This window comes from Phyllostomus discolor, chromosome X (assembly GCF_004126475.2).
Source record: "Phyllostomus discolor isolate MPI-MPIP mPhyDis1 chromosome X, mPhyDis1.pri.v3, whole genome shotgun sequence".
NCBI lineage: Eukaryota > Metazoa > Chordata > Mammalia > Chiroptera > Phyllostomidae > Phyllostomus > Phyllostomus discolor.
In genome coordinates this window covers 58,175,966-58,193,930 of record NC_050198.1, presented here as the reverse complement: position 1 = coordinate 58,193,930, position 17,965 = coordinate 58,175,966, and positions in this window count along the sequence as shown.

The following is a 17,965-nucleotide window of genomic DNA, read 5'->3' as shown; positions in this document are numbered from 1 at the left end:
AATGTGGGTGGGAGGGGGTACAGGGTGGAGGGGAGAGAAGGGGGGAAATGGGACAACTGTAATAGCATAATCAATAAAATATATTTAAAAAAATAAATAAATAAATTTTTCAGAATAAAAAAAAAAAGAAAAGAATGTGTATTTTGCTCCTCCCAGATGAGAGGAGATATATATATATATATATATATATATATATATATATATATATAATCATTTAAGTCCATTTGATGTCGTGCGTCTTCCAGTGCCACAATACCCTTGTTGGTGTTTTGTTTGGTAGATCTATCCATTGTTAATGGTGGGGTGTTAAAATCCCTGAGTATAAGTGTGTTGTTGTGTCTATCTTACCTGAAGTCCTCCAGCATTTTCCTTATATATTTCAGTGTTCCTATATTGGGTGCATACATGTTCATATTGTTTATGTCTTCTTGATGGATTCTTCCCTTGTGTATTATGAAGTGTCCTTCTGGGTCTCTTTTTATGGCCTTTGTTTTGAAGTCTCTTTTGTCTGATATAGGTATTGGTGCCTCAGCTTTTTTTTCCTGTCCATTTGCTAGGAATATTTTTTTCCAACCCTTCACTTTTAGTCTGTGTAGATCTTTTGTTCTGAGGTGGGTCTCTTGTAGGCAGTATATGCCTGGGTCATGTTTTCTTATCCATTCAGCTACCCTATGTCTTTTGATTGAAGCATTTAATCTATTTACATTTAAGGTTATTACTGATAGGAACTTATGCATTGCCATTTTACCTCCTTTGTACCTGTGTTCATCTCTCACTCTTTCTTCCTCTTCTTAAAGCAGTCCCTTTAGCATATCTTGTAGTGCTGGATTGGTTGAGGTTTATTCTTTCAGCCTTCTTTTGCCTGGGAAACTCCTTATTTTGCCTTCCATTATAGTTGAGAGCCTTGCTGGGTAGAGTAGTCCTGGTTGCAGGCCGTTGCTTTTCATTACTTGGAATATTTCTTGCCATTCCCTTCTGGCTTGTAGTGTTTCCAAAAAGAAATCAGTTGCTAGCCTTACTGGAGCTCCCTGGTATGTTACTTCCTGTTTCTCCCTTGCTGCCTTGAAGATTCTCTCTTTGTCTTTGAATTTTGCCAATTTAATTATGATGTCTCTTAGAGTGGGCTTTTTTGATTTCCTCTTGATTGGGGCCCTCTGATTGCAGGATTTGTGTGATTTTTTTTTCCTCTCATCAAGTTAGGGACGTTTCCAATCATTACATTTTCAAACAGGTTTTCTATTCCTTCTTCTTCTTCTTCTTCCCTTTCTGATGTCCCTACTGTATGGATATTATTACATTTCATGTTGTCCTGCATTTCCCTTAATCCCTTTTTATTTTTTTTGAGTCGTTTCTTTCTTTTTCTGGGACTTTTTTTTCTGCTTGTCCTGCAGCTCTCTGATTCAATCCTCTACTTCATCTAGTCCAATTTTGATACCTTCTACTGTGTTCTTCAATTCAGAAATTATATTCTTCATTTCCTCTGGGCTCTTGATGATTGTTTCTATGTGCTTTTCCATGATGATATATTTTGCAGTGAGTTCCTCCTGGTTTCTTTGTAGTTTTGGTAATTCTCACAGAGCTAACTGAGATTCCTTATAACCCTTGTTTTGAACTCAATATCTGATAGTTGACTTTCCTCTATTTCACTTAGTACTCCTTTTAATTCCTCCTCTCCTTTCAGTTGGGGATTGTTTCTTTTCCTTCGCATTATTTGTGAGACTCTTCTGTTTTACTTCTGCTTCTTAAATCAATCTGTTTTGACTCTGTGAGTTTGTGGTGTTAACTTTTATCATAGGACATCTGTGAGATTCAGTGGTGCAGTCTCCCTGATTTCCTTAACATGATGCTCTTGGTATACCCTTTAGCCATTTATGTTGGCTCTCTGGATGTAATTGGGTTTTGATTGTTGTTGGGTAGTTATTTGGTGGGTCCTTTCCTCCAGCAGGTTGACTGAGCATCACTCTGCCCACTACATCTTGTATGCTGTTGTGCAGGTGCTGCCAGAACAAAACCACAAAGCCTAGGAAACAAATCTGCATCCACAAAAAAAACTTCCCCTCCCCAATCACACTATCAACAGCAAATGAACCAGTATTAATAAGGGTGTAAAGAGAATAAGACTATTATAAGAAAGGAGAGAAATAAACTATAGTATAAAATCTAGTGACTTAATATGCACAAACTTGATGGACAAGTAATTAATGTTTAAAAGCTATGCAGGAAAAGAAATATCACAAATCATGGAGATCACAGTGGGTTTTGTCTCAGTAGCCTCTAGTATTTACTACTTTATTTTTCTGGATCATCCCCTAGTGACATCAGATGTTGGCCTTGTCTGACCTTAGGCAGCCTGCTCTGAGACTGCCAGGGATCTACTGTCTGTGGCTTTTTACTTACTTCAGGTGGTAATCTAGTCACTGAGCACTCAGCAGTCAGGTTTAAGCCCTGCAGAGCTAGAGCAGAATCCTCCCTGGGTTTGTTGCTATTGTTTCTTTTCAGGCTGCTGCTGCTCAGAGGGGAGTGGTCTGCCTGAGCAGGATGGCTGCTGCCCTATGGAGCATGACTCAGCACCAGGACCCCAGTGTCTTCTCTCTCAGTTTTCTCCCCAAAGCTTCTGTCCCCAGTCTCTCCTCGGGCATCTCTAGCCCACTCTGCCCCTGCTTTTGCTGGAGCCCAGGATAAGTGGCTACAAATGAAAATTTATGCCATGGCTATTTAAACAGCTCTTTGCATCTCCAGCCATCTGTCTCTGGTAGAGAGCAGCCCTGCTGCTTTTCACCATTTGTTGTTATCTGCGTAGTTTTTTGGGCTCTGGCACTCTAGGCTAGGGATCCCAGCTTAGGGTTTAGACCCCACACTTTTCAGGGAGATCCAACTGGCTGCTTAGTTTTCCCCATGGTGCTGCCAGCTGTGGGTGACCAGCCAACCTTCTAGAGCCTCCACCACACTCCTTATCAGTCAGGTTATGCTGAACTGGATTCTTCTATCTCTCAGAAGTTATAAGTTTTCTCTTTCACTATTGTTCAGTTGTTTGTTTGGGGTGATTTCTCCACAATTTAGTTGTAATTCCAGGTTGGTCCTGGAAGGTGGTTAATGTGGCTTCCATCCACTCCTCCACCTACTTGCACCCTCTTTTTCTTTAATATAGGTGTTTACAAATATAAATGACTCTAGATACTACTTTCACAGCATCTCTAAGTTTAAGCATATGGTACTTTCATTTTCATTTATCTTAAACTATTTTCTAATTTTCCTGTGATTTCTCTTTGTATGCATTTAATTTCCACATATTTATAAATTTCCCAAATTTCATCTGTTGTTCATTTCTATCTTCATTCTACTGTGGTCAGAATACTATAGTCTTTATATATTTTTAATTCAAAATTTTGAGACCTCTGTTATAGTATAATATATGATCTCTTCTGGAGAATGTTCTTTGTGTTCTGGAGAAGAATATATTGTCTGCTGTGTTGGGGTAGTCTTTTCTATAGATCCCCTTTAGGTTTACTTGATATAGAATGTTGTTAAAGTCCTCTAATTCTTTGTGTATCATCTGTCTAGTTGTTATATTTATTTTTGAAAAGTGTGTCTTGAAGTCATTAGTAGTTATTTTTAAATTGTTTATTTATTCTTTCAATTCACTATGATTTTCTTTGCATTGTATATTTTAGGGCTCTGTTGTTGGATGCATATATGGGATATAGTCCTGAAGGTTGCTCAGGTCCAATCTATTCCAAAGTAATAAGAGAATGTATTAATACCTCAGGAATAAATTTAACCAGGTCTGTTCATGACTCTTGAGGGAAACTTAGGGTAAAATGCCAATTGTTGAATGATTTAATTCAGGGGGTTTGTAATAAGTTTAACGATTGTACACTAAAAGTGTTAATTAGTGGGTTTATGTCAATCTGAAGGACTCTGTCCTTCAGTACCTCCTGTCCAATTTTTAATTAATGACCTAGGTAAAAATATAAAGGGTTTGCATGTTAAATCTGCAGATGACAAGATTGAGAGCAATAGAAAATACAGTGGCTGCCAGAATTAGGATAAGAAACCATCTTAAGTGGGAGGAAGATGGCAGCGATGTAGGTAGGAGCTGGGTCCACTTGCTCGTGCACCCAACCGGGACACCTAGCTGATCTTCTGAAGAACAGAGTGAACAGCCAACAGAATCTGAGCTGATATGAAGTTTTGAAGTGAAACTGTTCAGAGGAGGCTTCAAAATGACCAGTAAGGATATTCTGTAGGCTGATGACAAGGTCCCCGGGCTGTGTTCCAGAGATGGAGGCTGCCAAGGGAGCACTGAAGGAGAGCCAGGTCAGTGATGGCCACTGAGTGTCTCCCTACCCTCCCAGAGCAGCGAAGACTCATACCTGCACCAGCAGAGACCTGGATGCGTAAAGTCACTGTGGGGATAAAAAGTCAGTAAGTGACACATAGCTTGTGGCATGCCCCAGCTGGAACAGTACCAGAGAAATTAGGGAGTCAGGCGACACCTGGAGCTGGGAGAAGAGATGGGCCAGGATTGACTGTGACCCAGATAGACCTTGGGCTGATCAGATAGTTGGACTATGTGGAAAGCTGAGTTCTTGTAAGGATCAGCAGGAGGCACACAATGGGACTTTTCTAAAACAAACAAACAAACAAAGAAAAAAACAAAAAGTGAGCAGTTGTGTAGGGACCTCACATGCGAAGTGGCTAGGCCACCATTTGCTCCCATTCAGTGCACCTCATAGATTGATAACAAGGGTCACAAGACTAGGTGGATTATCAGCACCAGCCTGGCACAAATGTGCAATAGACAGTGCAGGTCACACAGTGCTTGGACGGCGGGGGCTGGAAACTGGGCACATGTGATTATTGCATCCCAGACTGAGCCCCCATCCTTGTGGAACCACAGGAAAAGAAAAAAATGGGGCCCAACCCCGCTGTGCCTGCAGGATCCAGGAAGACCTGCAAAAATGGTTTGGCAAGTGTAAAATCAGCAGGAGATTGTTTTTTCAAGAATAGACAATAAGACCTAGAGCTGTGAGAAAACCAGAGACAGATCCAGAAAGAAGTAAGAAGGTGAACACCAACAGCTGAGACAAATTTCACGTTGCTATCCTTCAGAACTTACATGTTTTTTTAATTTCTCTCATTTCCATTAATTTGGTTTTTTTATTTTGTTTGTTTTTATTGTTTGATTTGTTTTTTATTCTCCCATTCATATTGCATTTTAATTTTTCTTCTTTCACTTCACTCATATTCCTAATAACACAGTACTCTTGGTCTTTTACTTTTTATTCTTTCTAGTCAGATTACATATTTCTTATCATACTATTGTCATTCCAAATCCCACACAGTGTTGTTCCCAGGTCTTAATCCATTTAACCATCTTCCTGAGATTTATTACTGTTGTGTTTAACTTTATTTTTCTCTCACACTATGCCACATTTCTATCCCTTTCTGTCTATATTTCTCCTCCATCTAACCTCACATAAGCGCTCTCTTTTCTTAAGTCAGCTCACACTCCTTTTCCTTTTTAACTAAGAGACTTACTCCTCACCTTTTATAAACAGTGGATAGTTGAGTGAAATATCATGGTTATTGCTGTACTTCTCCAAAGGGACTCCTATTTATTCACTATTTATTTGTACTTTAAATCTCATAGATATTCTTCCACTGTCTTATTCCATTTTACCTTCTCCCTGACCAAGATCAATTGAGTAAGGAATTTTACTTCATTGTTTTCTTTCTCCCTGTTTTTATTTTTCTTTCTTTATTCTCCCTTTCTCAACCTGGACTTAACTCCCTACTCTTATTAGTTTGCTTTCTCCACCCTCTTATAATCATTTTTCTTTACTGTAGACATCTCATATTCACTTTTTGTTTTTCTACACTATTCTTATTCCCATTACACCTGATTAAACTTCATTCAGCAGTTGCTGCTATCAACCCTGCTGAGGTTCTTTTGCAATTTTTGCTCCTGTTGTTCCAGTACCTTTTCAGTTTTACTTCAAACCTTTTAGCATACTCTTACCTTTTCTTATCCCATTGTTCCCATCAACCTTTTCTGTTTTACTTCCATTATAAATTTTGCTCTCTCCTTTTATTTGCCTCAGTTCTACCACAGCTCTTACCAATTCTCCTCCCTCTTACCATACAACAACATTTTACTCTCTTTTAGTCATCTCATATTACCTTTGTCATATCTTATAATATCCATGATCTCTATTCACTTTTTTTAATCTTAGTTCAATTCCAGTAGAGACTACTGAAGTGCTAGGGGGATTCTTTTTCCTGGTGTAAGTTTGGTTGTCTGGTAATACTATTTTGTTAACCAACACATGTACAATGCATACCAGAAAAGGTGGGAGTTGTGACTACCAGTGAGTCTGCAAGAGGGGAGAACCCACTAACAAAGAAGCCACCAAAAGGCAAAGCCTGAGTACAACAAGAGAGCCCACACAAAGGGGAAAAAAGGGCAACCCTAGAGCATCCAGACAAGGGGATCAAAAAGACGGCACCACTGAGTCCCACAGAACCCCTACCACAGAAGTGCACTCTGTGAAGGCACCTGCCAAATAATAACATTGGGAATCACAGAAACAAACAGAAAGAGTCACCTAAAATGGAGATACAAAAAAAAAGAACCCACAATCAAAAAGAATGGAAGATTCCCCAGTAATAGAGCAAAATGAAATGGAGGCAAGCAAACTATCAGATATAGAATTGAAAAGAATGATTATAAGGATGCTCAAGGAACTCACTGACAACTACAGGAACTGAGTGGGAACTGCAACAGTATGAAAAAGGAAATAGGAACTATAAACAAGAACCACAAAGAAATGAAGAATAAAATTCCAGAAATGAAAAATACACTAGAAGGACTTAAAAGCATGCTGGATGAAGCAGAGGACCAAATAAGTGATCTGGAGACAAGGTAGAAAGAAATATCCAGGTAGAGGAACAGCAAGAAAAAAAGACTTAAAAATATGAAGGTAGTTTAAGGGAACTGCAAGAAAACAAGAAACACAACAACTTTTGAATCACAGGAAAACCAGAAGGATAAGAAAAGGAACAAGGAATAAAAACCTGCTCTAAAAAGTAATGATAGAAATCTTCCATAATCTGGAGAGGAGAAAAGCCACACAATTAAAAAAAAAGCCACATAAGTTCAGGAAACACAAAGGCTCCCAATCAAGATGAACCAAAAGAAGCCTGCTCCAAGACACACCATAATTAAAATGCCAAATGTTCAAGATAAAGACAAAATCATAAAGGCAGCAAGGGAGCAACAAGAAGTAACATAAAAGGAAGCCCCAGTGTGGCTAGCAGCTGACTTCTCAACAAAAACTCCACATGCTAGAAGAGAATGGCAATAAATATTCCAAGTAATGAAAAGCACAGGCCTGCAACCAGGACTACTCTACCAGCAAGGCTCTCAATTAAAATGGAAAATGAAATAGGGACTTTCCCAGACAAAAAACAAGGCTAAAAGAATACACCTCCATCAAACCAGCATTGCAAGATATGCTAAAGGGACTGCTTTAAAAAGATGAAGGAAAAGAGTGAGAGACAGAAGAACATAGGTACAGAGGGGGAAGAAATGGCAATGAATAAGTACCTATCAATAATAATCTTAAATGTAAATAGATTAAATGCTCCAATCAAAAGACATAGGGTAGCTGAATGGAAAAGATAACATGACCTGCACATATATTGCCTACAAGGGACTCACCTCGGAACAAAAGACCTACACACACTGAAAGTGAAGGGATGGAAAAAATATTCCAAGCAAATGGACAGGGAAAAAAAAGCCAAGGCAGCAATACTTCTATCATACAAAATACACTTCAAAACTAAAGCTATATAAAGAGACACTGAAGGACACTTCATAATACTGAAGTATCCAACAAGAAAATATGAATACTGTAAACATATATGCACCTAACATAGGAGCACCAAAATATATAAGGAAAATCTTGGAGTAATTTATGAAGGAGATAGACAGCAACACACTCATAGTAGAGAATTTTAACATCCCACTATCAACAATGCATACATCTTCCAAACAAAAGCTCAGCAAGGATATTCCATCATTGAACAATGTCCTGGATGAAATGGATTTAATTGATAAATATCAGTTTTATATATATCCTTCCATCCCAAAGAAGCAAAATAAACATTTTTCAACTGAATATAAAATACAGAATATTTTTCAAAGATAAACCACTTTCTTGTGTGCCCTAGCACAACAAATTTTTTAAAAATGGAAATTATCTCAAGCATTTTCTCAGATTACAAGGACTTGAAACTGGAAACCAACCTCAAGAAAAATCTCAAAAACAGTGAAATTCATGGAGACTGAATAATATGCTATTAAACAATGAAAGGGTTAATAATGAGATCAAGGATGAAATCAAAAGTTTCCTGGAAACAAATGAAAATGAACACACAACAATCCAAAACCTATGGGACATAGTGAAGGCATTACTGAGGGGCAAGATCATACTAATTCAGGACTACCTAAAAGACAGAAACATTTCAAATAAACAACTTTTTAAAAATATATTTTATTGATTATGCTATTACAGCTGTCCCATTTTCCCCCCTTCATTCCCCTCCACCCTGTACACCCTCTCCCACCCATATCCCCCCTTTAGTCATGTCCATGTGTCATACTTATAAGTTCTTTAGCTTCTACATTTCCCATACTATTCTTACCCTCCCCCTATCTATTTTCAACGTACATTCTATGCTACTTTGTAACTTTTCCCCCTCTCTCCTCCTCCCACTCCCCTGTTGCTAACCCTCCATGTGATCTCCATTTCTGTGGTTCTGTTCCTGTTCTAGTTGTTTGCTTCATTTCTTTTGGTTTTGCTTTAGGTGTGGTTGTTAACAATTGTGAGTTTGCTGTCCTTTTACTATACATGTTTTTTCTTTATCTTCTTTTCTTAGATAAGCCCCTTTAACATTTCATAAAATAAGGGCTTGGTGATGATGAACTCCTTTAACTCGACCTTATCTGAGAAGCACTTTATCTGCCCTTCCATTCTAAATGAGACCTTTGCTGGCTAGAGCCATCTTGGATGTAGGTCCTTGCCTTTCATGACTTGGAATACTTCTTTCCAGCCCCTTCTTGCCTGCAAGGTCCCTTTTGAGAAATCAGCTGACAGTCTGATGGGAACTCCTTTGTAGGTTACTGTCCCCTTACCTCTTGCTGCTTCTAGGATTCTCTCCTTCATTTTTACCTTGGATAATGTAATTATGGTGTGCCTTGGTGTGTTTCTTCTTGGGTCCAAGTTCTTTGGGGTTCTCTGAGCTTCCTGGACTTCCTGGAAGTCTATTTCCTTTGCCAGAATGGGGAAGTTCTTCTTTATTGTTTGTTCAAATACAAGTTCAATCTGTTGCTCTTCCTCTTCCCCTTCTGGTACCCCTATAATTCAGATGTTGAAATGTTTAAAGATGTCCTGGAGGTTCCTAAGCTTCTCCTCATTGTTTTGAATTCTTATTTCTCCATTCTTTCCTGCTTGGTTGTTTCTTTCTTCCTTCTGGTGCACTCTATTGTTTTGAGTCCCAGTTTCCTTCCCTTCACTATTGGCTCTCTGTGCATCTTCCTTCATCTCTTTTATGGTAACTTGCATTTTTTCATCTAATTTGTGCCCAAAATCAACCGATTCTGTGAGCTTCCTGATCGCCAGTGTTTTGAACTGTGCATCTGATAGATTGGCTATTTCTTGGTCACGCAAAAGGATGAGTCGTGGGGGACTGATATGTTCTTCTGTTGGAGACATGTGTCTCTCCTTTTTTTTTTTTTTTCCAGTCTGGTCGCTCCTGTTATGGTGAGGGGCGGAGCCTTAAGTGTTCACCAGGTCTGGGCACCCCAGTCGCTAGATTGTGACATTGTATGTGGGGGCAGGGGCAGAAGCTGGGGTGGGAGGGAACAATGATGGTAGTTCCAATCTCCTGGGATCTCAGTCTCTTCTCTGGGATCCTGGGTTGCGTGCTCTGCCCTGGTCCACAATGCCACCTCGCTGGGTCTGCCAGCTGCTGCTCGTGTACTCAGGGTCCACCGCTGCAATCTTGCACGTCCTAGAAGGCTTACGCGCTCCCAGCGCCTTATGTGTTCAGTTTTCCCCACTCTCTGCGAGCTGGGACCTGCATGCCCACTCCTCCTCAATGCCCCTCCTACCAGTCTGGATGAATGGGTCTACTTCAACTTCTTGGCTGTCAGACTTCCATTCAGACAATTTCTCTGTCAGTTCTGGGTGTTATTCTGGCTCTAAATTGTTGTTCTAATCTTAGTTGTGCGTGGAGGTACGGTGCGTCCACCTATGCCTCCATCTTGGTGGAAGTCCCCCTCAAATAAACAACTTAACCCTACTTCTGCAAGAACTGTAGGACAGCAACAAGCATATCCCATAGTAAGCAGAATGAAAGAAATAACCAAGATCATAGAGAGTTAAATGACATAGAGGCAAAAAGAACAATTCAAAGAATGAATAAGTCCAGGAGATAGTTCTTCAAAAAAGGTAAACAAACTAGACAAGCCTTTAAGCAGACTCATCAAGAAAAAAAGAAAGAGGACCCAAATAAATGCAACCAGAAATGAAATAGGGCAGATTACAACTGATGTGACAGAAACACAAAGGCTTGTAAGAAATTACTCTGAAAACTATATGGCAAGAAATTAGAAAACCTGGGTAAAATGGACATTTCTAGAAAAATATAATCTCCCAAAACTGAATGAAGAAGTAGAAAGCCTGGACAGACCAATAACAGCTACTGAAATTGAAGCATTAATCAAAAAACTCCTGGCACACAAAAGCCCTGGACAGGACAGTTTCACAGGAGAATTAAAAAAAATTCAGGAGAAGCTAACCCCTATCCTTCTCAGACTATTACAAAAAATCCAAGAAGGAGGAAGACTCCAAAACTCTTTTTATGAGTCCGGCATCATCCTAATCCCAAAACCAGATAAAGACATAACATGAAGAAAAACTACAGCCAATATCTGATAAATATAGACACTAAATTTCTTGCAAAATATTGGCAAACCTTACCCAGCAATACACTAAAAAGATCATACACCGTGATCAAGTGAGATTCATCCCAGGGATGCAAGGATGGTATGATATTTGTAAATCTATAAATGGAATACATCACATAAACAAAAGGAAAGACAGAAATCACATGATCATGTCAATAGATGAGGGAAAAACATTTGATAAGGCCCAGAACCAATTTGTGATAAAAACACTCAGCAAAGGGGGAGTAGAAGGAGCATACCTCAACATAATAAAGGCCATACATGAAAAACCTACAGCCAACATCATACTCAATGGGCAAAATTAAAAGCTTTCCCACTTAAATCAGAAACAAGGCAAGGATGTCTACTTTTACCACTACTATTCAACATAGTATTGGAAGTCCTAGCCACAGTGACCAATCAAGACAAAGAAATGAAAGTCATCCAAATTGGAAAGTAGGAAGTAAAACTGTCACTGGTTGCAGATGATATGATAGTGTACATGGAAACTATAAAAAAAACTACTTCATCTAATAAGTTAATCTGGCAAAACAGCAGGGTTGAAAGTCAATATCCAGAAATCAAAGGCATTTTTATACAACAACAACAAAAGATCAGAATCAGAAATCTGGAAAAAAATCCCAATTGCTATAACAGGAAAAATAAAGTACCTGGGAATAAACCTAACCAAGGAGGTAAAAGACCTATACTCAGAAAACTACACAACAATGAAGAAAGAAATTAATGAAGACACAAAAAAATGGAAGGATATACCATGTTCAGTGATTGGAAGGATCAACTGCCTCAAAATGTCAATGCTACCCAAATCAATTTATAGATTCAATAAATCCCTATTAAAATACAAATGACATATTTCCCATAGAACAAACACTTAAAATTTATATGGAACCATAAATGATTCTGTATAGCTGCAGCAATTTTGAGAAAGAAGAAAGTAGGAGGGATCACAATACCTGATATCAAACTATATTACAATGCCACTGTAATCAAAACACTCTGGTACTGGCATAAGAACAGACACATAGATCAATGGAACAGACTAGAAAGCCCAGAAATAAAACCAAGTCTTTATGCTCAATTCATATTCAACAAAGGAGTCAGGAATATAAAGTGGAATAAAAATAACCTCTTTAGGAAATGATGTTGGGAGATCTGGACAGCTACATGCAAAAAAGTGACATTTCACCACCAATTTACACCATACACACAAATAAACTTGAGGTGGACAAAAGTCTTAAATATAAGTAGTGACACTTTAAAAGTCCGAGAAGAGAACATAGGTAAAAAAATTTCAGATATCCCACTCAGCAATATTTTCACCAGTATGTCTCCTAGTGTAAGTGATACAAAGGGAAAAATAATCAAATAGGACTATCTATAGTCATCCCTCACTATATCGCAGTTCCCTTATTGCGGCTTCACTGTATCGTGGGTTTTTAAAAAATATATATCTACTTCTGTATCATGGAGTTTTTGCTATATCATGGGATTTTGCGGTATATAGGTATTTATATAATATTTATGATTTTAATTATCTTTGCCTAAAATTTTAAAACAATATAAAAATGTTAATTTAAACATATTAAAAGAATATTAAATCAAAATAAAATACAGTATGTATTTCATCAGCAGATGAATACCATACTATACACAATGGAAATGCAGTACGCCACTACCACTTGCGCAAGTTTGCCGATGTGAAATTGTACAATGCACACTATTGGCTGATGGAATGGGAGGCGACCAACCACAGCACTGTGTTCTGTATCCTGGGCACTGATTGACTCAGTGACCATAGCATTGGTCTGTTTGCTCTCCCTCACTGTGCCCATACATTCAGCATCTCTCCTTATCCACTGCACATCAACGTCTGATCACTGCACATACTGTTGCTCTGCAGTGTTGTGTTTTAGTGAAACTTTCATAAAAGTTTGAATTTATTTCAAGCCCTATGATGCCACCCAAATGTTCTGCATATTCTAAGCCTTCTGGTAGTTGACCCAAGCACCAGAGGAATATGCTTACCATCAAAGAAAAGGTGGAACTTCTCGACATGTTAAAGGAAGGTAAAAGCTACGCAGCTGTAGGCCGCCATTATGGCATCAATGAATCTACTGTTCGCTACATAAAGAAAGACAAGAAGAATATTAGGTCTACAGCAACAATGACTTTCAACAAGACTGCAAAGAGGGTGGTCACTTCCTGCAATAAGGCCATTGTGAGGATGGAGTCTGCATTGGCCCTGTGGATAAATGACTGCAGGAAGAATATCTCACTGGATACCAACACCATCTGGACGAAGGCCAAGAAACTATGATAGTTTTGCAGAAAGCATGGATATTCATGATGGTGATGAGGATGAAGACGAGGACGACGACACAGAAGCAGAATCATCGAGTGCTTCTGCCACCAGACCAACCCCATTCAGTGCCAGCAAGGGCTAGTTTGACAAATTTCAGAGATGCTTTGGACTCAAGAGCATTTCTCTGCATGGAGAAGCTGCCTCTGTGGATAAAAAGCAGTGCAAGCAACTCCCCATAACTATGTTCATCACTTGGATGAAGAGATCAGTTATGCCTATGCCTTTAGTGGAAATAGAAGTTATGGCCCAGGGTGAAGATACTGCACCACCTGATGAAGCACCTGATGAAGTGGTGCCTTCAGAGGAACTGTAATGCTCTTCTTGGCTGTGCAGTAGATTCACCTCATCATTATCACCTTCATCGCCATCAGTACTGCACAGCTACATAATTCATGATCTTCATCATCCAAGTTGTAGTATACTTCACTGGTGAGTACCCATATAGAATTTTATATGCTGTTAAAATTACATAGTTTTAAGAGTGTAGAAAGTGTTTAAGAGCATATGAATGTTTATAAGAGTGTGAGAAAGGTTAATAAGAGAGTGGGAGAGATTTATAGGAGTGTGAGAAGGGTTTATAAAGCCTTAAAATATATATAAATAATAAAATAAATATAATTCTGCTACTTCATGGATTTTCACCTATTACAGGGGTCTCTGGAATATAACTCTTGTGATAGGTGAGGAATCACTGTATATCAAATTAAATAGCTCCTGTATGGCTAGCAAACAAACTTTATGAGAAAATATACTTGCCAATGGTATTTCAAACAAGGTTTTGATCTCCAAAATATAGGAAGAACTCACATGAGTCCACACAAGGAAGACAAACAATCCAATTAAAAAATGAGCAAAGGAGTTGAACAGACACTTCTCCAAGGAGGACATACAGAGGCCCCAGAGACATATTAAAGGAGCTCAGCATCACTAGCCATCAGACAAATGCAAACTGAAAGCACAATGAGATACCCTTTCACACTGATAAGAATGGCCATCATAAACAAATCAACAAACAACAAGTGCTGTTGAGGATGTGGAGAAAAGAGGACCTAGTACCCTGTTGGTGGGAATGCAGACTGGTGTAGCCACTGTGGAAATCAGTGTGGAATTTCCTCAAAAACTACAAATGGAAATGCCTTTTGGCCCAGCAATTCCACTGCTGAGATTACACCCTAAGAATCCTGAAACACTAATTTAAAAGAATCCATGTACCATGCTGTTCATAGCAGCATTATTTACAATAGCCAAGTTGTGGAAACACCCTAACACCCATCAGTAAATGAGTGGATCAAGAACTGTAGTACATTTACACATTAGAATACTACACAGCAGAAAGAAAGAAGGAACTCCTACACTTCATGACGGCATGGATCAAACTGGACACTATTATGCTAAGTGAAATAAGCCAGGGGGTGAAAGACAAATACCATATGATCTCTCCTATAAGGGGAACCTAATCAACAAAACAAACAAGTGAGCAAATAGAAACAGAGATATGGAAATAAAGAACAAACTGACAGTGACCAGGAAGGAGGGGAGTGGTGGACAATGGGAGTAAGAAGGGTCAAGGCAAGGAACATATATAAAGGACCCATGGACAAAGACAACAGGGGAGAAGGTTGAATATGGAAGATGGGGGTGGGTAGGGCCGCAGTTAGTGATGGTAGAAAAGTGGTGACAACTGTAATTGAACAACAATAAACTTTTTAGGAGATATAAGAGTCATATTAAAGACTTCAAAGTAGCCATTATAAATTGTTCACAGAACTAAAGGAAAGCATAATTAAAGAAGTCCAGGAAGGTATGATGACAAGTTTCTCTCAAATAGTGAATAATTATGAGATAAAAAATTATTTTAAAAATACCAAACGGAAATTGTGGGACTGAAAAGTATATGTGGAATCTGATATCTGGACACCCTCCCAGTTTCTGTTGTTTGTGATTTTTCTTTTTTTCTGGTTTCTTTGTATGCCTTGTGATTTTTTTTTTGTTTTTGTAAAATGGCTTTTAGATAATATACTTAGCCCCCTTCAAAAAAAAAGTGTTCTAGGAAAAAAAAATGAAAGGTGTATCATACAGAGAGATAATAATTTTCCAGCTCAATTTAGTATGTTACAATTTTTTTCATTAGAATGAAGAGCATTGAAGATTAGAACAGTCTAAAGAATAACACTACAGATCAGAATGCTCATTTGACTAAGATATAGGTAATAACAAAAGCTTATAACTGCTACATAATTAAACAGCAATTTTCACAGTTGCCAATAATTATTTTTCTTACTGTATATCTATATAAAAGAAAGGGGAATGTGGGACTGATGAACCAGATTTCTTCAAAGCTGTTTGTCAGGTATCTCTTTCCTTGTTCTGTTTTATTAGGATATTTAGATTTTAGTCACTGGGTAATTTTTAATCAGGTTTAAAGACTTGGAATGCTAATAAAAACCAACAGCTCTGATTTCAACAACTATTTTCAGTAATTTTTGTTTATTCAGTAAGGCAAAGGCTATTAGGAAGAGACACCTTTTCAGCAGGTTCTAGGGTTACTTACTTGGGAGAAATAATAAGGGCATCACTGATTTTAAAGAAATTTCTCAGACAAGCTGCTTGCTTCTTTTGCTTCCACTGCCTGAAGCCTAAGCCCTGCTCTGCTCAGAACCTTGCTTTCACTGTCTTTGCCTCTCTGGTTTCATTTCTTCCTCATCCCTATGGCTTTTGCATCTCCCAAACTACAGAAGATGAATAAATTTGGGGGATTAATTATACAGTATGTTGACTAGGGTTAATAATACTGTATTGATATGTGAAAGTTGCTAAGAGGGTATATCTTTAATGTCCTCATCGTAACAACAACAACAGCAACAAAATAGTAATTATGTGAGGTAAAAGACATGTTAACCTTATTGTAGTAATTATTTTTGCAATATATAAGTGTATCAAATCATCACTTCACCTTAAAATCATCATCTACACCTTAAACTTACACAATGTTATATATAACTATATCTCAAGAGAGCTGGAAAATTTTGAAAAAAAAATCCTGGCCCATGACAGTGAGGTGTGTTGAAAGTACCACTGGACTGATGACCTGTGGCTCAGTTGGTTGGGTATCATCCCACAAAGCAAAAGGTCACCAATTCTATTCCTGGTCAGGGCACATGCCTGGGTTGTGGGTTTATTCCCTGAACAGGCTGTCTAGAGAGGCAACTGATTGATGTTTCTCTCTCACATGATTTTTCTCTCCCTTTCTTTCTCCCTCCTTTCCCCCTTTTTAAAAATAAATAAATAAAATATTTTAGAAAACCACTGGACTGAGAAGCAGGAGAAAAGAGTTCTAAGGATTGATCTGTCAGTGGCCAGTTTTATGAACTTCCCCAATTTGCTTAACTTCTCTATTCTCCAGTTTTATTACCTATGAAAAGAGGGGATTGGGTCATATTCTTAGGGTTGGTTCTAAAATTTGACCCTAAGTTTCACACACATTTTCTTGCTTTCTGCATCTCACTCCTAAACTGGAATCATCTTCCATTTTTTGAAATTCCTCTAAGACATGTGTTTGTTTTAAAGTGCATCTGTTAAATACTGCAAATCTTTGCTAACTATGTCACAAGAACCTGTGTTGTGAAGTTCTTTTTAATAATTATTAACCTCTGAGAACATTTACAATTCAATATATATAATGCAGTAATATTCATGAGAAGAGAAAAAACATAGTCTGGAATCTATTTTTATCTTAATATGAAAAAAATATGCTAATACTAGTTGGGCAACAGCTGATTAATATCAGGAAGGAAGAAAAGAATTATTTCTCCTCTAATCTATGCCAAGCACAGTGCTAGGCACTCATGCGTATTATTTCTGGTAATTTTCACAGCTTTCTGTTAAGAAAGACATTAATTTCTCCCTACACAAACTAAAGAAACTGAAGCTCAGAAAGGTTACATAACTAGCCTAAAGTAACATGATCTTTTAGTGGCAGGATTGGGATTTGAATTTAGGAGGTTAAAATATATGTATGAATGTACTAAATGCCACTGAATTGTAAAGTTTAAAATGGTTAATGTTGTTATGTGAATTTTGTCTCAAAGAGAAAAGCAAAATTTAAAAAATTAGAAAAAAATTGTGTTTACAGTTTGTGTCAATTTAACACAGTACGGTGTACTGGAAAGTACCTAGGACTCAGCTCTCTGAGTAGCCAGCTCTGTGACCTTGAACAAGTTATTTCACCTCTACAGATTTCCATTTTTGTGGATATACAATAAAGGAGGAATAGACTACATGGATGATTTCTTTTTTTTTTAAGATTTTATTTATTTATTTTCAGAGAGGGAAGGGAGGGAGATAGAGAGAGAGAGAGAGAAACATCAATGTGCGGTTGCTGGGGGTCATGGCCTGCAACCCAGGCATGTGCCCTGACTGGGAATCAAACCTGTGACACTTTGGTTTGCAGCCCGAGCTCAATCCACTGAGCTACGCCAGCCAGGGCTGGATGATTTCTAAGTGCTCCTTCATCTTTACAGATCTCTGGTCTCTGTGTTTAGTCTATGACAGAACAGTAACTGGTCTTC